This window comes from Ochotona princeps, chromosome 25 (assembly GCF_030435755.1).
Source record: "Ochotona princeps isolate mOchPri1 chromosome 25, mOchPri1.hap1, whole genome shotgun sequence".
Lineage (NCBI taxonomy): Eukaryota > Metazoa > Chordata > Mammalia > Lagomorpha > Ochotonidae > Ochotona > Ochotona princeps.
The window spans coordinates 17,709,195-17,736,349 of NC_080856.1; the positions used below are offsets into that span (position 1 = coordinate 17,709,195).

At 45.8% G+C, this 27,155-nt stretch overlaps 1 protein-coding gene across 17 annotated transcripts in view; it reads left to right on the forward strand.

Annotated features, from left to right (window-relative positions):
• Positions 1–27,155, forward strand: part of ATXN7L1 (ataxin 7 like 1) — a 224,662-nt gene that overhangs the window by 137,119 nt on the left and 60,388 nt on the right. Inside the window, exon 1 of one of the 17 annotated variants that reach the window (XM_058654964.1) lies at positions 15,348–15,508. The exons of 15 other annotated variants lie outside the window; for them this stretch is intronic. The gene's annotated coding sequence lies outside the window, so the exon portion shown is untranslated. Of the gene's footprint in view, positions 1–15,347; positions 15,509–26,423; positions 26,656–27,155 lie in introns of those variants that run through there. One more of the 17 variants, XM_058654965.1, reaches the window with a different exon arrangement.

Genomic DNA, 27,155 nt, shown 5'->3' on the forward strand with positions numbered 1-27,155 from the left:
ACCACAGCTAGGAGCCAGGAACTCCATCCAGGTCTGCCCTGTGGACAGCAGCGGCCAAAGTATTTAGATCATCATCTGCTGACTCCCAGAATGCTTTAGCAGGGAACTTATGGAATTCCAGTGTCACAAGCAGTGACTTTAATGCACAGCACCATAGCACTGTCTCCCCACACCCCCATGCCCATTGATTACTTCAGCACATTGGGCTCCAGAGTGGGTCAGATGGCATGACCATTTCCTTCAGAGATCACACACAGCACCCCATCCTGTGACAGGAGTGTAGTAACTTAGTGCCTTGCTTCTCCTGTTGCAGAACAACTTCACAAACTAGCTGGAGGTGTTGCTGTAGAATCCCCCAACTTGGGTCCACTCACCCAATGCTCATAAAGCCAATGGTTGACATTAGAGTGGCGTAAAATGTGGGTGCTTATTTATAACGTGCTGAGCAACATGTCAGGCAACTGTTGCTTACCTCCCAGGCTTTCCAAGGAGTTAGGGATAAAGGTTCTTATAGACTAAAACTGAGGCTTAGAAACATGTGTTCAGCTCATGCGTGTTAAGTGCCCATCTGCATTCCTGGTTAGCCAGTGGTTCTTGTGACCTTCCTGTCACCTTCCACCATGCTGTGCTCTTTATGTTGGCCAGATGAACTTCAGTAAGCTTTATGCGTCACATGCAGATGGTAGTTACAGTCTACCCAATACCTGGAATTCTTCCACCTAAACACTTTCAACAAGGTTTTCAGTGTTTTGGAGAAACCTATGACTGGATTAGAGCCTCGTGGGACCAGCCATACAGTTCCCTGAATCCAGGGATTCCTTTAGCTATCATTAAGGAGAGGGCAAGGAAATCTGACTGCAGGTGGGAAGCTAGGTATGGTGGCATCTTCCTTATGCTTTTTAGGGACACTGGAACGAGGTTCAATTTCACTTCAAGGATACTTCTCTGGTCTACAGCAGCAGCAGCAGCAGACCCCACCCCTATTTTCAGATGAAAACTTGTTATTGTTTAGTATTAAACAGCAATGAGGGGTCCGGCGGCGTGGCCTAGCTGCTAAAGTCCTCGCCTTGAGCTCACCGGGATCCCATATGGGCACCGGTTCCTATCCCGGCAGCTCCACTTCCCATCCAGCTCTCTGCTTGTGGCCTGGGAAAGCAGTCGAGGACAGCCCAAAGCTTTGGGACCCTGCACCCACGTGGGAGACCCGGAAGAGGTTCCTGGTTCCCGGCTTCGGATTGGTGCGCACCGGCCCGTTGCGGCTCACTTGGGGAGTGAAACATTGGACGGAAGATCTTCCTCTCTGTCTCTCCTCCTCTCTGTATATCCGGCTTTCCAATAATAATAAAATCTTAAAAAAAAAAAAAAACAGCAATGAGGAAACCAGTGGATCAGGAGATAATTGCCTTGAGAAGATGGTTTTGTCACTCAGTTCCCAACAGAAGGGGACACATCATGCTGTGCAGGATTGTGTTGAAGGATGTACCAGGATGCATCAGGAGACAGAAGGAGCAAAGGGAAATGTCCACAAATGTCCAGGAAGCTGGATCTGAAACAGAGCCAGATGTGATCCCGGGATCACAAGGCACTCAAGGATGGAATGCCGTGTCCCAAAGAATGGCCTGATTTGCTGTACCACAGCCCTCTGTCCATTACAACTTTATTAAGCAGAGATGAAAGCCAACACTTTTTATCCCATTTTATAACAGGAAGACTAATCAATGAATTTTTAAATAAGATCCTGGTTTCTGGGGTTGGCATTGTAGTATAGTAGGTAAAGCTATTGCCTATGGCACTGGCATCCCATTTGGGCAACAGTTTATATCCCAGCTGCCCCATTTCCAAATCAACCTACCTGTTAATGATCTAGGACCAGCAACAGAGGATGGCCCAAGTGTTTGGGCTCCTGCCAACTACATGGGAACCCAAATGAAACTCCTTACCCTCACTATCACAATCACCTGAAAAGTGCACCAGTCAGTGGAAGATCTGTCTCTCCCTCTTTCTTTGTAATTCTGTTAGAAATAATTAAATAAATCTTTTTGAAGAAAATCCCAATTTCCTATATTCCCAAATGAATAGCACTCCAATTTCTTTTTTTTTTTTTTAATTTCTTTTATTTAGAGAGAGATTGAAAAAATCTCCCATGCCCTGGTTCATTTACCAAAGTCCCACAAAAGCAAGTTTGGGCCTGGCCGTGTGGGTGCCAGGGACCTTATCACTTATGCCATCATCTGTTGCCTGCCAGAATGTGTACTAACAGAAAGCCAGAGTCAGGAATAGAGCCAGGACTCAAACCAGGCTCTTCCAAGTGGGATGCCAATGGTGTCCCACCTGCTAGGCTAACTACCCACCTCTCCACTATCTTTAAAAGGGGCAGAAATAGATCCACGGGTGATGAGTAAGATTTAACACTTATCATCATACACAAAAACTCCTCCAGGAGGAGCCATACACAGCCTGTCACTCTTGAGGAAGAGGAAGTTGGATTAAAGAACAGAGAGGAAAAGGAAGAAGAGGGGCTCCAAACTTTGGCCTCACCCAGCCCTGCTGTTGATGGAATTCGGAGAAGGAATTAGCAGATGGAAGATCTCTTTCTCTGTTTCTTGACTGTCTCTTCATCATCTCTCTGCCTTATAAACAAAAGACAGTATTTTAGTAAGTATTTAAAATAAATAAAGAAATAGGCCAAATGTGGATGCCTGGTAGAATTACAGTGCCTAGAAATGCAACATTTCAAAATCATGTGATCTAATTCCTCATTTAATTACATTGATTCTCAAGGTGCTGTATGTTGCATAATAAGACTGTGACTCTTTGCAGAGACAGGACAGTGCCCAGGGTCCAGGGCCAGCCCACAACTCTGTGGAGTCATCTTCTCCTCCCCACTCATCCTCCCCTGCCACCTCCGTTTTGGCAGAGCTGCTCCTTCCCTCTTAGATCAGAGCCAAAAATCCTCATACCCAGCCTGGCAGTGCTGGCAATGGTGACCACATATTTTATCTCTGTGCTTTACTTATTTATACCCAGCCTTGTTGCAAAAGGATTTAAGACCACTTAAAAAGTTGCAAACAACAGAGCATGATAAAATAAATTTGCGACAAGCAAGAGAGATAAGATAGAGGAGTAAGTGGCTTCACAACCACTTTGCCCATTGCCCTCCTGTGGGGGCTATGGTGCTTCCCGCCATTAAATCAGAGGAACAGACAGTAATGTCTACCACTTCAACTCAGCACTACAGTGATTTTCCTCCTTGGTTGTCTCTTTAGCCCATCCATGTTGTAACACAAATGCCCTTCAGGCTCTGTTAGGAGAAACACAGCAGTTCTCCGTGAGTGGTTGTATGTATGGTGTGACCAACGTGGGGATGTTGGCAGTGGTAGGTGTGTCTTTGGGTAGTGTTGATGGTACTTTTTTAAGGTACCAGACAAGCAGGTCCTGCCCAGAATCTTCAGACCTTCAGTGTTGTCCAGAACCCAGGACCTCTTGGCTCTGTGAATGGCCTCCACATGCTGTGAGGAGATGTCAGGATTCAGAACCAGGGTCCTGGTGCTCCACCTGCCCCAACTCATCCTTCATCCCTTTTGTTCCAGTTTGACCTCTATCCAAGCTGTATTCTGGAGCCCAGCTTCCTTGTTGCCGTAACTTCTTCACTCAAGGAACTGACACATCCTCCACACCACCCACCCCACCCTCCTCCCTGCCACACACAGTGCTTGGTTGGATGTCCCACTGTATTGGATGTCCTCTCTCTTACTTCCTGGACTTTGTCGCTTTAGAATTTCACCCTTAGAATGTACTCTCTAGTTTAGGTTCCTACCAGAGTTCTCCTGCAGCATGAATCCAAACGGATGCTGCTAGGAGTTCTAGTGTTCTAGCATGCACAGTGGCTTCTTCTAGAGATGTTGGGGATTTGCCATTGAGGGCTGTCATAGTAACTGGTATTGACTGGATGAGAGATGCTGGCCCTCTGCAGTGCACGGGGTGAGTTTCACCCCATAAAGAATTACAGGCCTGGCATGACAGCATAGCGGCTGAAGTCCTCCTCGCCTTGCAAGCGCCAGGATCCCATATGGGCACTGGTTCTAATCCTGGCAGCCCTGCTTCCCATCCATCCAGCTCCCTGCTTGTGGTCCGGGAAAGCAGTCAAGGATGGCCCACAGCCTTGGGACCCATGCACTCGTGTGGGAGACCCATAAGAGGCTCCTGGCTCCTGGCTTCAGATCTATGCCTCTCCGGCCATTGCAGCTGCTTGGGGAGTGAATCAGCGCACAAAAAATTTTTCTGTCTCCTCTCTGTATATCCGACTTTCCAATAAAAATTAATTTAAAAAAAGAAGAAGAAGAAGAACTACCCCAACTTGGGCCCAGTTGGTAGCCTAGTGGCTAAAGTCCTTGCCTTGCATGCACCCCAATCCCATATGGGCACTGGTTCTAATCCTGGTGTCCATGCTTCCCATCCAGCTTTCTGCTTGTGGCCTGGGAAAACAGTCAAGGGCGGCCCAAAGCCTTGAGACCCTGCACCCATGTGGGAGACCTGGAGGAGACTCTGGGCTCCTGGCTTAGAATTGACTCAGCTCCAGTCATTGTGGCCACTTGGGGAGTGAATCAACGGATGGAAGATCTTCTTCTGTGTATATCTGACTTTCTAATTAAAAAAATTTTACCCCACCTAAAGCACTGGGTGCATTCCTGAGGATAAATACTGATAACTCATGGAAATATTTACAGTTGTACAGTAGCATCTGCAGATTTCTTGAATTATGTCCAAGAGTTTATTGGGAGGAAATCACAAAATTATTTTTATTTTCCCAGTGTGGTCAGGAGGAATTACATTCTGAAGAGTTGGAGATGCTGGGAATTTGTTTATTATTTAGACCAGAGTCCACAGGCAGGACAAGATTAGCTTGACTCTCATCACTCATGGGTCTGCATCTGAGACCTGCTAACTGGCTCGACTAGAAGGATACCTGTTGAATGCTCCTGCATGCCACAAGGGATGCCAGTGGCTGGCACCACATCAGTGAGTGGGAAGTGGCTGCATTTGAAAAGTCCTTCCAGGTTTTCTTCCTTTAACAGGCAAAAGAACAGAAATGTTAGTAGTCTATTACCTCTTTCTTTAAAAAATAATGATGATAATAATAATTTCTAAGGCCAGTGGCTGAGACTACTGCTCACTACTGCCTGTATTTCTTCTTGCTGTGCTGTGGATTGGCTGATTATGTTCTGATGGATTGATTCTTTTTTTGTTTTTTTTTTTAAAGATTTTATTTGTTATTACAAAGTCAGATATACAGAGAGGAGGAGAGACAGAGAGGAAGATCTTCCGTCCGATGTTTCACTCCCCAAGTGAGCCGCAACGGGCCGATGCGCGCCGATCCGAAGCCGGGAACCAGGAACCTCTTCTGGGTCTCCCACGTGGGTGCAGGGTCCCAGGCCACAAGCAGAGAGCTGGATGGGAAGTGGAGCTGCCGGGATAGGAACCGGTGCCCATATGGGATCCCGGGGCGGTCAAGGCGAGGACTTTAGCCGCTAGGCCACGCCGCCGGGCCCTGGGTTGATTCTTTATCTAATGCTCTGTATGTCTGCTCCATGCCAGCTCCAAAACAAAGTCTCTGCCTTGGACTCTGCGTGACATGGCAGAGGCAGGAGGTCATTGCAGAGCCCAGGTGTCTTGAAGGGCGTGAGTGAATGGTTTAAGAGAGGCCTACACGGCTATGAAGTGTGGGTAGCAGGGGTCTTCCAGGATTCCCACATGTACTGAGTCTAATATAACTGAGTCTAGAAAAGAAACAAGTATCTAACCAAAGCGAAGACTGAAAGAGAAGCTGAGGATCCTAGAGAGAGAACACTGTGCACTAAGTCAAACAGGCATAAACACAAGGCTCTCAGTAGTCCCAGCTGGCGAGCTGGAAGGGTGCGTGGGGGAGGGCATCTGAAGGAACTATCATGAATTAGTACCCTGGAGATCAGGAAAGTCGCTTTCAGATTTCTGGGAACCAGTTCTGCAACTCAAGACCACCCCAGCATTGTGGTACAGTGGTTTTATTATTAGTTTACTGTTGATTGATTTGACCTGCCATATGATCCAGTTATCCTACTTCTGGGACTATTCCAAAGGAAATGAAAGCTGCGTATAAGAAAGTGACCTCTATATTTGCAGCAGTGAGATCTTTAATAGCAAAGACACAGAAACAATCCAGATGCCCATCAAAAGAACTGTGTATGTAGACTCCATGGAATACTACTCAGCCATTAAAAAGAGTGAAATTCTCCCATTTGCAACCAAATTGTCCCAACTAAGACCATTTTGCTACATGAAACAGGACAGTCCCTAAAAGATAAATATCATATGTTCTGTCTGATATAAGGCAACCTTCATGCAAAATACAAGATCAATAGCTCTTTCAATACTGTTTTTGCTACATATCATGGCATTTGATATTTTTGGTTTTATTTTCACTCATTAAAAAACTGTTTTTGTTTTTCTTATTAATCTCACCGACTCAGAGGTCACATAATAGCGTTGCTTGCCTCAGGAAGGTCTTTGGTTTTCTTTTTCATTTCTTCAGCAACACATTGGCCATTCAACAGCACATTGTTGAACTTCCTGTTGTTGGAAATTTTCTGTTTTTCTTTGTGTTGTTGATTTTGTTGTATGGCCTTTCATTTAAGGGGATGTATAGTAACTGTGTGGTAGAGACTATGACATGCAGATGTGAAGACACGATACAGTGTGCATCTCTACTTCCAAATCAGAGGGACTCCCAGTGAAACTGTCAAAAGTATATGGACAATACGATGCTGGACTCTGCCATTGTCCATGCCTACAATTTTAGGATACACTTAAATAGCAGAATGATGGACTTATGACTGATTATGAAGGATTATACTATTGTAAAGACAAGGGAGAAATTAGTGTGTCAGGGTGAGGATTTGAGGAAGGGATCCTGGCACATGCAAGGTGAGGATTTTAGACACTGAACCATTGCACCAGACCCTGTTTATTGATTTTTAAAGCACCAAGTGCATCCAAGACAGGCAATATGTCATGGTGTATGAGAATCAGTCATCAGGAATAGAATAAATTGCAATGCCAGATTATAGTTAAGAAATTGGATCTAGAAATGAGAGAATTCTTATTCCTTTGCTTTATTCATTTGGTAAATATGTGTTGCACAGTTTCCATAGACAAGCACTTGCAAGGCCTAAGGCTTCTCCTAAGGAGAAGCAGACAAAACACACCCCACCTCTGCTCTCACAAAGTCCATAATCTATGGAGGAACAAGAAATGGGGTACTAAGTGACCACTTCCTGAGATCTGCTCCTTTCAGATGCACTTCCTGACATTACTTGTTGGATACTGACCCAAGGTGGTGAGGTAAAACTCAAGTTCTTTTTGCTGGGATAACAGTTGCCAGCATAAAGGATTGTAGATTGGGGTGGTGTTACAAGTTGGCTTCTCCCCTATAACCTTGCTGCCAGGATGAAATGAGTGTAAATGTTGGGCTGAATTCTCCCCCAGTGCAAGTATTTATCAAACTGATGCTTCTCAACAATTTGAGACAAAACCGTCGATTCTCCCTAACTGTAGGCAACTGCCTAGGTGCCTTGTAGCAAGGCAAGTGTTACACTGTTGGGAGAAAAACGGCCAATAGCTGGCAGGTATCCTAGACCTGGTTAATGCCAAATTTGTGTTAACTATACCAGTATGCCAGTAGAGTTGCTTACTCCTTTTTTGTTTTGTTTGTTTAATTTTTATTTTGGATAATCTTTACATGGTTAGGATGGGAAGGATCAAGGGTTAGGAAAAATTAGGTGCAATCATTGTTTCTAGGTATTCTGTTTCTTTTTGCTGTATCTGGAGGGAGGGTGAGATAAGGGGAGAAGCCACACCCAGCCTCCCAACCACCCCAGTGCCTGGGAATGGGGAATAGCCACCCAATATCGACCCTCAGAGTAAGTGCCACATATGGACCCTGGCTTGGAATCAGGTGGTCATTCTCCATCCCTGAGTATGTTCCAAGGGTTCTACCTAGGTGGTTTCAAAAGTTCTGTAATGTTGATCTCACCAATCCAAGGATGAGTAAACACTTTCCATTGAATGACATAGTTCACTTTAGAGTCTGCATTTGCCCAGATATTTGCTGTCATCATTTGGCTGGGGTAGTTGTCCAGTTTGTTCTGTTCTTCCTCTGCTATGGTAACAGATGTCTTCTACAGGCCCCAATGGGCTACCATCCTTTATGTGGATCTGGGCCAGCCATCTACTACTCCGTCTTTTCCACTGAGGAGGACCAGTTCTCACAGGTGGGCCCAAGGGCCGGGGCTAGGCAACACTTGCCCCACTGGATCCTTCATCCCTGGGTCTCACGGAACCGGCACCTACCATGCATGCTGGCCCAAGGACTCGGACCAAGGGACCTGGACCCAGCCAGACCCCTGTTCCCCAGGGTTCATGGACTTGGCACCCACCCTTCAGGCGAGCCCAAGGACCCAGGCCAGGCAACCTGGGGCCCCACCAGACCCCCATTCCCAGGGCTCACGCTCACCTCTAGCTGTTGCAGCCATTCAGGGAGTGAACCAGTAGATGGAAGATCTTTCTGTCTCCCCTTCTCTCTGTAAAATCTGTCTTTATAATAAAAATGAATAAATCTGAAGACTGCAGTACATGGAACATCATCTGCTGTATTCCCATACATGTTAACAGGTCGCTGCATGAGAAATTGTGGAACTGGAACTTGAACTAGCACACTGACATGGGATTCGGGCATACCAGGTGATAACCACAGTGCCAGCCCCAAACTACGTTCTTGATAACGAGGGAGCTAATGACTCTCAGAGGTTAAGCTAGACTAACTGTTCCATATGGAATAAAATTCAAGTTATATTCAAGTACCTAGTTGCTTACTTATGTTCTCATATATTTTTACCTTTTTTTAGCACACTTAAGTATTTTAAATTATAAACATTACAACTCTGGTCTCATTTTTCTTTCCTCTTGCTTTGCCTCCATAAATATTAGTTTCCACATCTGTAATCCAAGAGTATTCCACCCATTCATCCTTCCTCCCTGATCGGTTTTGGTTGAGACACAGGTTATCCTGTGGTAGAGATTTGTAAGGAGAGCAGCACTAACAAAACCTGGGGGATTTTCCTGCTCTCATACTCGTGTAGTTTCATGCTTGAACTGATCTGACGCGGGAGAAAACCAGATTCAGAATGTAGCTCACATGAGCTCCTTTGGCTTGTCTTCCTGAACACTAAACAAGACCTGTAGCTGCTTCCACCAACATAGTTATTTAGCAAAGCCATTTGCTTGGGGTTTTTCTGTCTTCCTAATCCATCAGAGAAGAGAACATGGCCATTAGGAATAAAACCATGAGTCAGTCCTTGATTGTAAAACCTTGATGTAAACATTTCCCAAGAAGGATTCGTAAGAGTGGAACTCTTTGGAAAACTTGACAAGGATGGAGTGGGGTCCAAATGGGGCGATGGCCTAAATATTTCCGAATCAAACTTTTTTTTCCTGTGCATCAGTCTATGTGTTGTACCTGTATATCTATATGCAAATATTTCTTAAATGAAAGTGGGATCCTATTGTAGATGTTGCTTTGAAGCCCTGTTTTTCTTCTAAGTTATTTTGAACACAGTAAATTACCATCTTTATAGTTTCCTAGCATTCCATTAAAGGGATGTGCTGATAATTTATTTAACCAGTGCCTGATTCCTTGTTATTTGGGTGGTTAAGGAGCACATTATCTACCTCTTTTGCTGTAATTTTTTAAAAAATCATAGCCCCCACACACAACTTGACACACTTTTTAGAACTCTACCGGCAGGTTCATATGTCAATAGACCCTCCTGTCTTTAGGTGGAAGGCCCTGTAACAGTTAAATCGTAGACTAGAGGGTCAGCTAGAGATAGAGAACCAAGATCCTGCCTCCTTGCAAACTGCCTGCAGAAGCAGGCTAGCGTGCTGTTGGAACAACCTCACCCATAGAAGTCTGGGTATACTGTCATGCATAAGTTGCACAGCTACCTTTCTCATTCTATACTCCAAACCCTAGTCATCAAAACAGCCTTTTCAAATGATAGAAACTTATAGACACATGGAAGTGTTTACAGGTGGTGGCTCATTAACACTTCAGTGAAATTCAGAGTATGCCCTTTAAGAAGCCGAAGGACCTTGCAATGAAGCTCTTTGGAACAGGCTCGTGTTGTACAATGGCTGTGAGTATTGCAGAGATCCAGCATTTTTTAAAGCATTTCTAACTTGTCCCCCACCACAAGAAACTCCTTTCAAACTTCAACTTTTAAACTCGCTTATTATAAAGATGATCACTTTCCAGATATAACTAATAAGATAGCTTTTTTTTTCTTTGTTCGTTCATTCATTCAATGCATTGACCTGCAGTGATAGATGAAACTGCAAGGCACTTCGACCCAGGGGTCTGCCTTCCTACCAACTCACATTCATTGACTTTCACTATGAAAGCACTTTTACAAACCGTTGTGAAGTACTGGTTCAGGCTGGTTGAAATTAGTACTCCTGAAAAATCCAGATTATATTGGAAAAAACTGACCCTGTTCCATCAGTTATAGCAGCTCAGGTTGTATGGCCACACCCCAGAGTAATAAAGCTAACCCTCTCTCAGGTGTGTCAAGCATATGGATTTAGTCCCTGCATAGGATACCAAGATAAACCCGTGTTGAGCTCTTCATTTGGGGATACCAACTAAAGACAAGAACCCCAGCCGAGCCTGCAGTCAAGAGTAGCCACCGAGGCTTACGTAGGTCCCTTGCCTGTCTCCTGACAGCTCAAACCTGCCTCCTTTCCTTTCTGGGCTCCATTCTCTCTTTGACCAGCTTTCCATACATCAAGACCATGCAGCAAAGATCGTACAGAGCCCTGGCCAGCTTCCTCCTCAGTGTGTGTTGCTAATACGTTTCCCTTCCGCCAAGGGAGTTTGCATGTCCGGAGTGTGGGGCCTGAGCCCAGCTGCATTCTCCTGGGCTGCATGTACCATGTTCACCAGCATCCGCCAAACCACCTTGTTTATCTGTCTCAGCAAAGCAGCATTGGTTGTGTCTGCGGCTGGAGCACCATTGCTAAGCACACCAGTCACTGACTACAGCACATCCCCACTACTATTCCATCTGGTTATGAGGATGATGGCCATGCCTCACGGGTTTTCATAAGTTCTGCTTTTAAACAGCTCAGCCTGTTTTCCCTAAATAATCATATGCCAGTGCTTGTCAAATCATTTATAAAGGGGCTGTGTACTGTGAAGAGTCACAGGTTACCTGAAACACTCTGCTCACATTTGGATCTTGTAAGCAGACAGCCTTCTTGCCAAGACTGCGCTGATTTCTGCAGTGCCCATTTTCTTTCAGAAAGCATGGATGCAAATGATGTGTGCTTACTCAAGCAACCTCAAATAACCCTTCTGCGCACGCTATTACAAGCAACAAGAGGTACCACATAGACAGTCTCACAGCTCTTGCAGTCAAAAAGGGATTTGTCCTTAAGTCCATTTTGACACTCAACTTTCCTGGCTCTTGGGGGTGTGTGTGTGTGATTTGTTTTCAGGGAGAAAGAAAGGGCAGTGATAGATTCCCAAGAAAGTGGTAGAATATTCTAAAACATCCTAATCATGCCCTCCCCTCCTGCATTCTGCATTTAGCATCTCTAATCATGACCCTGAGTCCTCAGTTCCCAACAACCTGCTCCAAATTCTCAACAACCTGCTCACCCTTCCAAATCTTCTGGCCGTCTGCAGAACCCCTGTCTACAATCCCTCAGAGGGAATAACCAAGACCTTCAAAGAACCTACTCGAGCAGGTGACATCACCCCATTCAAGCACTGACACAGAGAAGGGAACCTGGCCTGGGAACTTGCACTGAGTCCAGCATTGTCAGCAACCTGAGTCACAGATGAACCCAGCCAAGCCCCAATACTGAAACATTTTGGAGAGAGACCACTATATCCAGCACTAAGTCAGATCCCTTCTGCCCACCTGCGTGGTGAGCCTTCAACATGCAACCTGGAGGGTCTGCTCTGGCTGCTGCTTGGAATTCCAGGATTGGGTAAGGAGCTCAGGAATAGGTCTGTGAGTCAGTTGATCAGATCCACGAAGGACAGGGTACACACTAGGTGGAGGTGGTTGCTTTGCATCAACATAGTTCTTCTGGAGTGCAGGTGTTCATACCTCACTCCACAGCATGGACAGGAATGCTCCTCTGTGAACCAATACAGAAAAGCTAGAAAGACGAGCAGGGAAGCAGATCTTTCCTGCCTGGGAAAAATATAGCTTGTTTCTTTTTAAAGTGTTTGCTAATAATAAAACCTGACACCCAGCAGGTCACCGTTCGTGGGGTCAGGACCTGGGATTGGACAAACTTTCCTGGGTGCCTGACTTTGGGGAAGTCATGGGTTTCTCTGAACTTCAGTTTTCCTTCTTTGTAAAATGGGGTCCAGTGTCATGGCACAGCAGGTAAAGACTGCTGCCTGCAGCGCCAGCCTCTCACATAGGCACAGTTTGAGTCCCAGCTGTTTCACTTCCAAACCAGCTCTCTGTTAACATGCTTGGGAAAGCAACAGAAGACAGCCTAAGTGCTTAAGCCTCTGAATCCATGTGAAAGAGCTGAATGAAACTCCTGGCTCCTGGCTTTGGCCTGGCCTAGCCCCAGCTGTTGTTACTGTTTGGGGAGTGAATCAGCAGATGGAAGATCTCGGTCTCTCCCTCTGTCAATCTCTGCAACTCCATTTTTCAAATAAATAAAAAATCAAACAAATATAAATCTTCAAAATAAAAGAAAATTGTAGATGACAACAGTAGCTCTTCCCATCTCACAGGATGTTTCTGAGAACCCAAAAATAGAGTGGGCTTATGTGACATATGCAAATGATACAGGCTTTTTGATTTTGCTTGTTTAAAGAGTCCATCCATTGATCCACTGGCCAAATGCCAAGGGAGGAAGTGGGAGGGATCCGGGAATTCAGTTCAGATCTCTCATGTGGGTAGCAGGAACCTAACTACTCCATCCTTCAACTGCTACCTCCCAGTATCTGTGTTAGTAGGACGCTGGAGTAAGGAGCAGGTAACCAAAACCCTGCACTCCAAGTGGGACACAGGACTCTTTAAAAAAATTTTTTTTTAATTTTATTAAAATATTTATTAATTTTTATTGCAAAGTCAGATATACAGAGAGGAGGAAAGACAGAGAAGAAGATCTTCCATCTGCTGATTCACTCCCCAAGTGGCCGCAATGGCCGGAGCTCAACCAATCCGAAGTCACAAGCCAGGAGCTTCCTCAGGATCTCCCACACGGGTGTGATCTGGAAAAGTAGCCCTGATGTATGTATGTATGTATGTATTATGGAAGGGCATATTTACAGAGAGACGCTGGTTCACTCCACACATGGCTGCAACAGTCAGAGTTGAGCTGATCCAAAGCCAGAAGCCAGGAGCCTCTTCCGGGTATCCCTCGTGGGTGCAGGGTCCCAAGGCTTTGGGCCATCCTCCACTACTTTCCTAGATCATAAACTGGGAGCTGGAAGAGAAGTGGAGCAGCTGGGGTATGAACTGGCATCCGTATGGGATTCCAGCAGTTGCAAGGTGAGGATTTAGCCACTAGACCATAGTGGCAGGCCTGCGACACAGGACTCTTAAGCACTAGTTCCATTCCCCACCCCAACCACATCCACAGTGGAATGATTGTTTTTTTTTTTTTTTTAAATGTGAGGCTGTTCTGGGTCCATGTTAATCTGTCAATTGCACACCGTGTAGCAAGGAGTGGTTGCAGACTTACATCGCTGCGCCTCTCTGCCCTCCTCCTCTCCCTACCCTAAGCCGGCTTCCCTCCTCCTACTCCATCAATCGAGTTTGTTCCAGGATGCTCAGAGCAGCCTGTGTGATTCTCCCGCAATCTGTCAGCTGCCTATCCCCTATCCGTGTGGCAACTGCTGTGTTTCACTCTAGGAGGCTCCATTTCAGATGTCATTGAAACAATTTCCATCTGCAGTTTGCAGTAAAATGTGGATTCCTTTGGGAGAGAAGGGGAGCCATTATGTGAGTCCCTGTTCACCACGCTCCTGGTGACCCCTGAGATCAAAGGAGTGACTTTCACTCTCCAGGTTAAGCAGGCATTTGGCACACAATTACAGTGGTTTCTATGAAAAACCTGTTTCTACTTATTATTTTCCCCAACACTTGTGGAGTGGAGAAGGGGAAACATTTTAGTCATCAAATGACTAAACGATAGATGAGTAGCTAGATGGATCAGCAGAAGAGAGACTGGGTAGGTTGGGCATTAGATCTACGTCCATCCAGAGCTGTAAAATTTCTCAATTGGACACGTCCATGTCCCACTTCTTAGGATTCCACCGTCTCAAATCTTCAACGAACTCTACATCTTTCACTTAGTTAAGAGCCTGGATTCTCAGACATAGAGTGCATTAATAAGCAATGCAAGTTTTTGTTTTTATTTTTTTACTTCGACAAGTGGAAAGAATTTATTCACTGTGGACGGTAAAGGCAGCAGCATGGAGACTGTAGTCTAGTGCCGATTGAAAGCTGGTCCCCAGCAACTCCGACTCAGCGAGGTGGTCCGAAAGCTTTCCTTAAGACTGGGTTTAGCAGGGGTCAGTAAACAGCCTGGGGACACTGTCACTTTTCCCCCAGGCCAGATCCTAGCATCTGTGTGTGTCTCAATGGCCTCACCACACAGCAGCAGGGGACTTGGAATCCCTTTTCTGCATTTACAAAAACTCAATTCGGTAATGCCCCTGTTTCCCCCACCCCCTCCTCATGGGCTTTAGCCACTTTCCAACCAGGCTGCTGCCATCACACTGAGATAGAATAGGTACTAACTTGCAAATCTCTTGTCAATCTCTGAGTCAAAGATTTGTCCAGGAAGCACCCAGTGCCTTGCTTGTAAGTGCAGCTTGTCACATGGCATTTCCCCTCCCCCGCATCCCACCAATAAAGTAGCTTGCCACGAGACCTTTATCTACCCACATCTGCATTTCCTTCAAGGTGGTAATCTCTTTGCTTTTGTTATTTAAGTTCTTTTTTTTCCTTCTTAATTGTTATCCAGTTGCTTTGGGGCTTGCGTAAACAGTGAACAAAAACACCCGCACGAGGCAGCCGTTTCATTTTCTAAGCTTGTTGTTCTTGGCATTGGGTCAGTTCTATGAACTTCTGGTGTCCAACTGGTAGGACCTGAAACTGTGTTTAACAAGTGCCTGTAGTCAAAACAGTTGGCGTGTGCTAGCACCGAGAGCTGGTAGTAACTGCAGCTGGTCAGCCGTCGGGGTCGTGCACCGTGCTCTTTGTGGGTGGCTTTGGTGGTTGTTGCTTAGTTGCTGCGATTTTATTTTCTTCCTTTATATATATAATTTTTCTGCAATGGCAACCGTACTAACGTGGATGGCTTCAGGTTCCAAAAGTACAACATGTTTACAGTCGTCGTAGCATCAGATTAAATTGGCAGCCTGAGTCTCTCTGTAAGTGGTTTTAGTTTACATTTCTTCTTCTCGCAGGATGTTTTGCATAATTTTGCTGATCCTGGGTTATTTATAGCTTTCTGAAGAAATGGGGATGCATGACGAGTTTCGTTTCCAACTGCAGAGACTGAAATCCGCTTCTGCACTTGGAGACTAGGTGGCCAGCTCCCAGCGGCACGTTTCAGCCTCAGGTCATCAGATAACATCCCGCAGCAGGCTACCCCCCCCCCCCCCCCCGCCATGATCAGATACCCTGATGATTGTCGCAGGATGTGTTATTTTGCTTTGGTTGGTCTCAGAGGCAGTAAAATGAAAATGATGATGCCATTTCCTCTGGCCCGCAAGTCTGGGTGCATGGGTTGGGTATTGTTTCAGACATCCGAAACGAATTGGCAACGGTTGTTTTGTCAAGCTCAGAAGAGCAGTGTCATCTAACTACCCGAAGCCTGATGGTGAGACTGGCAGGGTCTCTTGGGAAAGGGAGAGTTGGCCGCGGGGGAGCTCTTGGGTTTTTAAAGTCCATTTCCCCGCTAAGCGACTGTGGTACTCTGATGTTTGTGACGTTTAAAAGTGGGTGGGGGGAGATGGGAGGTGATAATCAGTTGCAGCGTGGCATGGAGTTCGTGCCGTATTTGTGATTGTCTGGCCTGGCAGTGGCATCTCTGGGGATTCCCCATGCATGAAGAGCTAAAGCTGGGCACACATGAAAATACTGAACCAGAATTAACAGTCTAGAAAAGGGCTTCTCATAATATTTACTAGAAGAGTTGGCTAAAAATTGCTCTGCTTTGCCCACTGAAAGGCTGTGTAATTAAATCAACCCCTGATGGCGTACCTTGAGCACCTCCCCTCTCTTGAAGCCTGCAGCGCCCGGAATTTGCATGGGTAAGTAGTGTGTTCATCAGCGTAATGAGCACCGAGTCCCAGTCTAATGGTCCAAAAGAATGCTGCAAATGAGACACTGCATTGTGCCTCGGGTTAAATATTTTAAACTAAACAAATCAAAGAGGAGGAAGACAATGGCAGGCAGTCAGCGTTTTGGCTTTGTGGAAGGTCTTCAGGGGCCTGCTTCAACCCAGGTCCTTGGGTGCCCCCAACTCCCAGCCCCCAAACCAACCCCAAACCCCTCTCTTCCCTATCATTGCCAAGAGTCATGCAGAGATTAAAAAGAATAGTGGAATGGAAATTTCCAAGGTAATAGTGTGACTACTGGGCTGGAGTTGGACATGGTTACAGCTGCTGAGCTGCCAAGAGTGGCGTTCTCTGCTTCTCCATGTTTCTCGCATCTACAGGAAAGGGTGCTTTTTGTTTTGTTTTTGTATCTGCTAACCTTGCAGAGAATACCAATGGTTGTCTCGCTTCGGGTTCTTTTTTATAGTCCAGAATGTGCCCCGTGCTTTCTTACATAGCAGCCCCACTGAACTGGCTGGAGACAAGTCAAGTTCTTCGGTCCCCACAGAAAAATACTGGAGATGAGGTCCAGCATGGCACAGCAGAACAGAGAGCTGGAACTCCAGCCCAGGACATTTTATCCACACAACACACGCCAGCTTTGGGCCCCATCCACACTGAGCCAGCTGGCTGCAGGGTGCTGCTGTGAATCTATCCTAATAGTACTCTAGTCCGTCCCCACAAATGGGGCTCTGGTTCTTCTATCCTTTTATGATCCAGTCAGTTGAAGTTGGGACAGAGAGGAGTTTGAGCTCCCACCCACCCACCCTGCTTTGAAGGTTTCAGATTTGAGCTTTGTGTGCCTCTTAGCTGGCAATGGCTGTGGCCAATAGAAATATCCCCACGTGTAGATAAGCTGCTGGCTGGTGAACCTAGATACAGGAAGGAAGCTTAGCACTGAGAGGATGGAAGTGAATTCTGAAAGGTTCCTCAGTCATTTTCAGCCTAGGCCTTCTGCATTTGAATTGACCATTCCTGCCCACCCTGCTGACACTCCCCCTGGGCAAGTAGAGATACCTGGCAGCTGTTTCCTAGACCAAATTTTTCCTCCCAGTCCCTGCAGATGTCTTTGAAAGGCCTTCCTTCTTGATTGTCTTCTCTTGCTCAGCCTGGAGATAGCTTAGTGCCCTATCTGCCCTTTGACTGATGAGTGGCCTGGTGTATAGGGGTCACTGAGCAGCAGTGAACATCTGAGCCCACCTGTCTGTCCTTTGGTGTTAAAGGAGTGGTTCTGCAAGCTCCATACTCAATGGGAAGCCCAGAGTCTTCCAGGATCCATGGGGATAAGACAGAACCAGGGGTACCAGGTAGAACGGAGAGATTAGGAAATTTCCACCCAAAGACACATCAGGTCATCCAGCCTGTGAGTCAGCTGGTAACTGCCTCACCCTGCCGTTAGTCCTTGTGTCCCCTCTCTCTGAAATTACAACAATGACTTGTTCCTTAATCACTCATACATGTAAGAGACAATTGAAATTGGATGAGAGAAGGAGTTGGTCACTCCTTACCTCCCTGTAGCCTGGGAGTTGCCCTTGTATTTGTTGAACTGCCTCAAACCCAGGGCTCCACTGCCAAGGCAGTATTTGCCAATGACCAGGTCAGGAGGTTGTCCTGTCTTTGCTTCTGAAGCACCCTAGCTAGACCAAGAAGGAAGATGCAGTTGAACTGTGCTGACAGCCATGGTTAGGAGACCTTGTCCTCTGCCCTCTGTACTGCTTCTCTCTGATTTGGAGAACATGAATGCTTTTCAAGTAAACCCACTGTGTTCATTTTCTGGGGCTGCTAGGACAGAGTAGGTGGCTTGAACAAATATTGAAAACTGGAGGTCCAAGGTGAAGGTGCTGGCAGGGTTGTTTTTTCCTAAGGCTTCTTCTTGGCTTGCAGATGTCTGCCCTTTTGCTACCGCTTCACAAAGTCAACCCTCTGTGTACTTGTGTCTCTAAGATCTCTTTCTCTCTTTATAAGGATGCCAATCATATTGGATTAGGGCTCTATCGTAATGGCCTCGTTGTAACATAATTACCTCTTCAAAGATCCCATCTTCAAATATGATTACATTCTCAGGGACTCAGGATTAAGACTTTTTTGGCGGGAGGGATTTATTTTCATTGGAAAGTCCAATTTACAGAGAGAAGGAGATACACAGAGAAAACTCTTCCATCCGCTGTTTCACTCCCCAAGTGGCCGCAATGGGCAGAGCTGAGCCGTGGGATCCTGATGCATACAAGGCAAGGCCTTGTGCCACTCTCTGGCTTCTTCCTCCAAACCTCTTTCTGAGAAAACTGTCTGATCTGTTAGTTGGCATGATCTTCCTAGTATCTCACCAACAATTACTTATACTCTGTGCATTGCTTTTTAACCTGCCCTCAGTGCTCATTCCCTGTGAAAGTCGGGAGCCAACCTCCAATGGGTTAGGAGAAGAGACTTCTTTAGGCCAGTTTATGCCTCCAATTGGAACAGCTGCTCTTTTTCCTAGGGGTATGTGGTTGTCCAGATCAGTTCCATGTGTTCATGTTGGATATCCTTGACCCCAAGATGCCAACAGCTGCCCTTTCCCAAATGACTCTAAAACAAGCTTCCTTAGCTGAAATGAGAACAGCATTTCTGGGTGCGTGCCCTGAGAATGTAAAAGCTGGTGTTTTTGGAGACTCCCATCGATACCTTTGTATAAGACCTCAGCTCTGGTCTGGGATAAGAGAGGAGGTGGTTGCTGGCAGGAGAGCAGAGGAGTCTGCGCATTGCAGCATCCAGCTGCTCTGTGCTAAGAGACTTATTCCTTCCAGCGGGCCTGAGTAACCTATAGGCCGTTCCTCCTCGGCTTAATAGGCAGGTTGTGATGGCAATGGAAGTGGCATCGTTGAGTTATTTATGAGCTATTTAATAATCATTGTAATTTTGGTCTTCTGTGTTTGCACCTCCTAACTCAACTTTAAACCTCTTATCTGCCTGATCTCACTGACATCTCTGAGGGCTGGACGTGGGGGAGGCAGATACTATTAACTTCAGAGCATGAAAATTCCAGAAGGTAAAACAAAATTTGTTTTCCAGCTCTGGTGAAATCAATGCTTCTTTTGTTGGTTTCAGCTACCTAATGCTCACATGCAGTTGCTACTGGAAGATGTCATAGAATTGGAAAACCATTTTTATTATTACACAAGGGTTTTTCTTCCCCCATACTTGTTTATTCATTTGAAAAACAGAAACAAGGAGAAAGAGAGAAAGAGAGAGAGATAGATCCCATATTTTGTCCATTGCAGCCGTGGAGCCAAAGCCAGGAGCGAGGAACTCAGTCCAGGTCTCCCATAGTGGGTGACAGAGGCCCAACCACTTGAGCCCATCATTGCTGCCTCCCAAAGATTATACCAATAGGAAGTTTTGAGTCAAGAGGTGGAGCTGGGCATCAAACACTCTAATATGGAACAAAGGTGTCTAAACCATTAGGCCAAACACCTGCCCTGATATAAGTACATACTGTTTATGACAAAGGCAACATTGGCTTGCTCACAACATGTAACATGCAGCTCCAATAGCTTTACACTTAACCTTCACCACTATCAGGAAGACAAAGATGGTCAGCGTCATCCATGAGATCCATGCCAGGAAGAGGACACGCCTACTTACCATGGCATGGCACAACCACACTTTAGGAGCACTCCTTCCATGGGCCATAGACAGAAAGAAGCTGCACACCTGGGCCTGTCCTCTGCCAAGTTGTCAGTGAAGATTCAAAGGAAGAACAGCATGGAGGGCAGACTTAACAAGTACTCAAGTGGTAGATATGAGAGAGAGAATGGGTGTATTAACATATCAGGCTCCGAAATCATCCTTACATCCTGGAGCAGTAGACTGAACTCAATGAAAAGAACTTTTCAAAGGACATCATGGATACCTCAAAACGTGGGAAGCAGCCCTGAGAGTGAGGCAGCTCTCAAAAGTGAAATATAAAGATTAGACTTCCAGCCACATTCATTGGAAAACAGAGTCCAGAAGAGGCCACCAACAACTGGGCAGACCCCATGGGAATGTTGTCGCTTTGAGATCCATAAGCTTGTAAAGAACAAAGCTGATGAAAACCGAAGCCAGGAGAGTTGTGAAAACAACAGCTTGGAGCAGAAAGGCTTGAGAGGTGGGTGGGGGTGCTCAGCCTGGAGGAGGAGACTGGGGGGAACGTGCTTTTGTGAAGTGTTCCTTAGGAGGGGAATCACATGGGTTCAGGATGAAGCCATACTGCAGAAAAGGGGCATCACCTAAGAAGCTCAGTGTGGGGAGGGGAAGAACTCTCCAGCAGTCAGGGCTATCAACCTGGTGCTCATGGTCACAGGAAGCATCCCCACGTGGAGTTTGCAGGGATGAAATCACTCCAAGCACCCTGTGTCCCGAATGCTGGGAGGTGACTTCAGCTCCAGGCAGGTGACTGGCAGGGGCTAACAGAGACTAGATCCCTGCAGGCTGGCTACTCAGTACAACTTCACCATTGATCTAGGTCCAGCATCGCTAGGAGAGTGAACATCCCTGTGATGGAAATGGTGGCTATAGAAGAAAAGAAAGTGTTGGCAGAGGAGAGCTGCATCTCAGGGTCCCATTTGTAAAGGACTCTGGGGTGTGTGTGTATTTTAGATATGGGATCTTTACTTGATTTTTTAAAACAATTTAGAACATTAAAAGCAAACAACGCTCCTGTAAACAGTAGCAACGTTCCACAAACACCTGTCATCATTAGCAGTGCATAATGGAAGGAGAGCCAACAGAGGCACAGGGAGAATTGTGGGCTCAGAATGACCCATGTGTACATGCATGTCTATAATCTCTCGTATAGGCCTGTGTGTCTTGAATTAAGACAAATTAACACTTCTCCACAGGCTCAAATTAACAGTGTTTCAGAAGCGCTGTTTTAGAGTGCCTATTTGCCATCTCTTCTGTCAGCCGCCTTAATTACCTTAACTTAAAAATTACCTCCTTTAAGTGATTCCAAGAAGAGTTTGAAGTAATGTCAGTTACGCTGACACAGGTCATTTTTTTTTTTTTACAGATCCTCTAGGCTCTTGCCTTCTGCAGATCCCTAATATTTATTATTATTATTATTGTTATTGTTATTGTTGTAATTGTCATTATCACTGAGGTGAGAGTCATGTAACATAAAATTAATCACATCAGACAACAGAATGGCACGAGTACATTTGCTCTGTTATACAACCATCACTTCTGTATAGTTCCAGGATACCTTACCACTCCAAGGTAAAAGCTTATGCTCATGAACGACGATGCCCCCTCCTCACACACACGTGCCCCTGGCAGTCCTCCAGTCTGCTTTGTGTCTATGGCTTTGCTTATTCTGGATATCATATAACTTGAATCATGCAACATATATGACCTTTTGGGTCTAGCATGTTTTTGAGGTTCATCTATGTTACAGTATGTATATTCTTCATTTTTCTTCTATGACTGAAAGATATTTCATTATTTATAAATACCACAGGTTTTGTTTATTCTTTTGTCTGTTGATGAACATTGGGGTAGCTTTTATGAATGATGTTGCTGGGAGCATTGGTCTAAAGGATGTGAGTATTAGATTTTAGTTCTTTTGTGTATACTCGTGTACTTAGGAATAGAAATGTTGGGTGAAATGGTAATTCTATATTCCATTTTTTTAATTAATGAAAAGGTTTTGACTTTGGTGAAACACATTTAATATCTAAAATCTACCAACGTCACCATTTGTAATACATGGTTCAGTGTTACCACTTGCGCTCACAACCATTACACAACCATTGCCACCATCCATTTTCGCAACAATTTGTCTCACAGAGTTGAAGCATGTCCGTTAAACAGTAATTCTTCCCCTCCCAACTCCTGGCAACCTCCATTCTTTTTAATGTGACTTCTCTAGGTGCTGTTTATATATGGAATCATACAGTGTTTGACTTTAAAAATATATTTATTTAAAGGCAGAGTGACATACAGAGGAAGAGACAAAGATCTTCCATCCTCTTGTTCACTCCCCAGATGGCTGCCATAGCCAGAGCTGGACCAGGCTGAAGCCATGAGCCAGGAACTCCAAGTGACTCGCCTATGTGGGTGACAGGAGCCTAAGTGTTTGAGCCATCTTCTTCTACCATTTCAGACGTATAAGCAGAAAGCTGGTTTGGATGTAGGGCAGGTGGGCCTGGCACTGGTGCTCTGAGATGGGGTGCCAGTATCATAGGCAGCAACTTGACTTGCTGTACCACAAGGCTAGCCCCCAGTGTTTATCTTTTTTGTGATTGGCTTGTTTCATCACCATGCTTCAAGGTAGCATGTGTCAGAATTTTCCTTTTTAAGGCTGAATAGCATTCCATTATATACCACAATTTATTTATTGATCCACCCACTGACAAACACATGGATTGCTTCTTCATTCTGGCTATTGTGAATATTATGGCTATGAATGTAGTTTTACACCTGTCTGTTCAAGACTCTACTTCGGTTATACCCCAAAGTGAACTTGCTGAATCTCATGGAAGTTCCATTTTCAATTTTTCAAGGAACCACCATGCTGTTTTCTGCATGGCTGTGCCATTTTAAATTCCCACCAGCTGTGCACAAAAGTCCACTATCCCTCTATCCTTGCCAAGACTTGTTATTTTTCCACTTGTTGTGTTTTTTAATAGCACCCTAGTGGGTGTGAAGTGGAACCTCATTGTGGTTTTCATGTATATACCTCCAGTGCTTGGCAATGAGAAGCATCTTTTGTAGGCTCTGGTGGGAACCGTTTGTATACTTTCTTTGGAGAACCATCTGTTCAAGACCTTTGCCCATTTTTGAATGGGATTGTGCCCACCTGTTTTTATATCTAGAGTTATGATTCTACACTGGCTGGAGCAATGCACATATTTCACCTTATTCTGCTAAGCCCTCTGTGTGCTGATAACTCGGGCCATCTCCTCATTCTGCAGGTACAGACTAGGGCTGAGCTAGGGAGGCACTGGTGCTCTGGACAGGGTTAGCTGACCAAGGGGAGTGTTCCCATCTCTCACCTCCCAGGTCCCCATATGGCCCTGAAAGTTTTCACCTTCTAGGCATGAGACCTGCTCTTTCATCTGTGTGTTTCTTCTAAGCCTTGTGACATCCAGCAGAGTCTATTTAACAGTCCCAAGAGAGGGGGAGATGTGCCTGGAAGCCCTTGATCTGCCAGCCTTAGGATCCAGAGGTCAAGGCTAGTTGCCTAGCCATGGGGGGCTGACTAATCATAGCTGCTCATGACCAAGAAAAAAGGCTGCTCAAGTGGGCAGTGAGCAGCCCCTCGACCCATTGACTCCACTGCAAAGAGATGGCAGTATGGAACCTGACCAGCACATCTCCCTCACAGACAGACAATGACTAATTCTTAATTCTGGGGAGAAATTCTGCATGAGTAAAAAGGAAGCTGAGAATATGCATAAGGGTTCCCCTTAGGGACAGCTTCTCAAAGGCAAGTGGGCACTGCCTACTTACATGGTACAAATCATTTGAGATGGTGCTGTCTCCCCAAAGTCTGAAATTGTACAGGTGATGCCCAAGGCCTTGAAAGGTTTTATATTTTGTTATTTTGGAAAAGGCATATGCACAGGATTAATTCATTAGGTGGGCCTGGTGCAATGGGTCAATGGTTAAATACTTGTCTTGCATGCACTGGGATCCCATATGGGTGCCAGTTCATTTTCTGGCTGCTCTACTTCCCTTCCAGCTCCCTGCTTGTGGCCTGGGATAGCAGTGAGGGATGGCCCAAAGCCTTGGAACTCTGTACCCATGTGGAGAACCTGGAAGAAGCTCCTGGCTCCTGGCTTCAGATTGGCTCAACTCCAGCTATTGCAGTCATTTGGGGAGTGAATCAGGAGATGATAGATCTCTCTGTCTCTCCTTTCTTCCTGTCCAATAAAACTAAATAAATGTTTAAAAAGATTCATTAGGTAATAACCAGGTGTGTTGCACAGTGGCTACGATGCCACTTGGGATTCTTACATCCGTACCAGAGTACCTGGGTTCAAGCCCTGGTCTATGATTCATGCCCAGCTTTCTGCTCATGTGCTCCCTGGGAGGCGATGAGCAGGTGAGGACTCAAGTGGTTGGACTCTTGCCACCCTTTTAGAACAACACCTAGACTGAGTTCTGGCTTCAGCCTGGCCCAGCACTGGCTGTCTTATGTATTTCAACGATTTAATCATCATATGAAAGATATCTTTCTATCTCAAATAAATAAAAATTAATTAAAAAAAAATATATCACATGAAACATGTAATAGTTCCTAGTAGGAGATAGGGTGCCCAAGATTTGCTTTTCTTTTTTTTAAGGCAAAATTAGTGTAACTGACTCTTTTTTTTTTTTTTTTAAGAAATTGTGTTTATTTTGTTTGAAAGGCAGAAAAATAAGCAGTTTGCTATTCAAATAACTTCAGTGACCAGGGCAGGGCAAGGCCCAATCGAGGAGGCAGGAACTCAGTCCAGTAGGGACCCAGGTCTTCAGGCTATCAGCTGCTGCTTCTCAGAGTGTGTATTAGCAGGAAGCTGTCAGGGGAAGCACAACCAGGACTTGCTGTGGGATGCTGAGTGTTAATACCTAGTATAAAAATTTTTTTGAGATTGATTTATGTATTTGAATTGCAGAGTTACATTCTGATCACTAGGCTAAATGCCTGCCCCTAGTCCTTTTTTTTTTTTTTGAAGATTTTTTTTTTTAATTAGAAAGGCAGCTTTGCAGAGAGAAGAGACAGAGAATGATTTACCATTCCTCTGGTTCATTCCCCAAATGCCCAAAATAGCTGGAGCAGAGCCAATCCAAAACTAGGAGCTTGTTCCAGGTCTCCCGTACAGGTGCAGTGTCCCAAGGCTTTAGACCACCCTCTGTTGCTTTCCCAGGCTTCAAGCAGGGATTTGAATAAGAAATGGAGCAACCGGGACATGAACCAGTGCCCCTACAGGCTGCTGGCACTTGTAGGAGGAGGATTTGCCAATTGAGCCATTACACCAGCCCAGTCATTTTTTAAAATATATTCTTGTTTATTTATTTTGAAAGGAGAGAGAGAGAGAGAGAGATAGGCAGATATAGATAGCCTAGATAGAGAGAATGAATGTTACTGTCTGCTGGTTCACTTGTCATCATGTGGTCACAATGTGCAGGGCTGAGCCAGGCTGAAGCCAGGAGTTGCTTCTAGGTCTCCCAGTGTGGGTAACAGGGGCCTTAGCACATGAGCCGTCTTCCACTGCTCTACCCAGGCTGTTAGCAGGAAGCTGGATCAGAAGCAGGGCAGCCAAAACATGAACTGGTGTCAGCCTTGCAGATGCCAACTTTACCCATCATGCCACAACACCAGCCTGAAATTCAGTAGCATTGTATACATTCACCACATTCTACAATCATTGCCCCAAGCGGAGACCCTATACCCCTTAAGTAGTCACTCCCTGCCCTCTTCTTTTCCTATCCAGCCCCAGTCAAGCATTCATCTGTTTTTTTCTGAATAGATTTATCTGTTCTAGAGATTTCCTATAAATGGAATCCTTAGCATGCGGTCTTTTTGCAAGCCCTTGCTTTTGTAGGAGTTCACACTCCCCTTCTTCCCTACTCCCAGTAGGCAGAATGAATGAAAACTCCCGGCTTAAAGTTAAGTGCATTGGCAGAGATGTCACTGTTAAGGTGAAATCACCCCCCTAGAAATATTTTCCAGTTATGACAGTGATCACTGCTTTCTCCAAAACAAAGTGCTGAGTATTAGGGTGGGTGCTGCCCTTCCAGATGGACAGGCCCTGAGGGAATGGGGAGACAAAATCAGGGGAGTCCAGGTTACCCAGGACCCAAGCCAACACCCACACAACTTGACAGAGGCTGTTGTCCCAGGGTCAGGGTGGGGGACTGTGGGAGGACACTAGCCCTCCCCACTCAGCACTAGCTCTCCTGAGCAGCTGAGGAACCTAACGGTATCTGACCACATGCGAGGCGTGCACTTCAGGAAAACCCAAGTTCATCTGCCAAATTCAGCATACACGCCTGACTGTTCCGGGCTTTTCTTTCTGCCTTTCCCTAATCTCTTCTGGGCGTGCTCTCTTAAAGGGGAAGTGGTGCCTTCTGACTTGCCAGGCCTGCAGCCAGGAGCCAGCCAACGTCTACTAGCACGAGTATCGCTGCCCAGCGTGTGTTCCTGGCTTGGCCTCCTTTATCCAAATGGCCAGGCTGCCTCCCCGGGATGTGTAAGTTTAAAGCGCAGGGCATGATCATGACCCAGGAAAGGTGCGGGGCTGGGTGCAGAGCACAGAAGAGACACCCTGGCAGGCTGAGTGTGCTAATAGCCCATGGTACATTTAGCAAGATGCATGTTAGCAGAGACAGCGCTCTTGGTCTGTGGCTGGCACTGGAGTCGAGACAGGGATGAGGCATGCAATGGCGAGCATTGCTGCCTCAGAAAGAGGTCAGAAGTAGGAGGCTGGGTTGGAACCAGTCTATTTTGGACAGCCCTTCTGGAGGCATGAGCCTCGGGCCTGGGAAAGAATGGAATGGAAAATTTCATAGCTCACCTTGCAGAGCCCCCGGAACCCAGCTGCACTGCACCCCACCAACTTGTCCCCCCTCCATGTCTCAGCTTTGACGTGCAGCTTGAAGGGTGCTCTCCGGCCTGATCTACTCAACAGCTGTTTATCTCCATTGTCTTTCTGTGTCATTTGCATTGCCGCGGGTCGTTTCTGTCCAAACA